Here is a 709-nt window from a genome sequence, read left to right as displayed (position 1 = left end):
ATCTTGTTTCTCTCCAAATCGTAAACTCGATATCCCTTGGTGTCTTCGGCATAACCCATGAACATGCACTTAAAGCTTTTGGGTTTGAGCTTTGTCCTCTTCACTTGATCAACGTGAGCGTATCCATGAGACCCAAACACCCTAAGATGATCCATACAGAGCTTCATCTTGAATCCCAGCTCATATGGGGTGCTGTTTGAATGCGATGTATTAGGAGAGCGGTTGATCAGGTACACCGCAGTGCTTACTGCCTCTGCCCACCAACACGTCGGAACACACTTGTAGTGTAGCATGCTTCGTGCCTTTTCCATAATCGTGCGGTTCATTCGTTCTGCAATTCTTTTTGTTGAGGACTGTATGGTACAGTACGCTGATGTATGATGCCGTTCCGCTGACATAACTCCGTAAGTGTCTTGTTGACAAACTCTGTTCCATTGTCCGAACGCAGGCACTTGATTCGGGTCTCATTGATTTCCAAGCAGTGCTTTGAACATCTTGATCTTGTCGGCAACTTCACTCTCTTCGCCAGAAAGTAAGCCACCACATATCGTGAATAATTATCCACAAAAGTCAAAATGTACCTAGCACCTCCTTTCGAAAGTGTCTTCATTGGTCCCATCACGTCTGTGTGAACTAATTTCAGTGCACGTGATGTCCTTGTCATGGAGCGTCCCGGAAAGGCTTCGATCGTCTGCTTGCCCTTCATGCG

The sequence above is a fragment of the Plasmopara halstedii genome (assembly GCF_900000015.1).
Source record: "Plasmopara halstedii genome assembly, contig: Scaffold_470, whole genome shotgun sequence".
Taxonomy (NCBI): Eukaryota; Oomycota; class Peronosporomycetes; order Peronosporales; family Peronosporaceae; genus Plasmopara; species Plasmopara halstedii.
Note: the sequence above shows the minus strand (reverse complement) of the source record.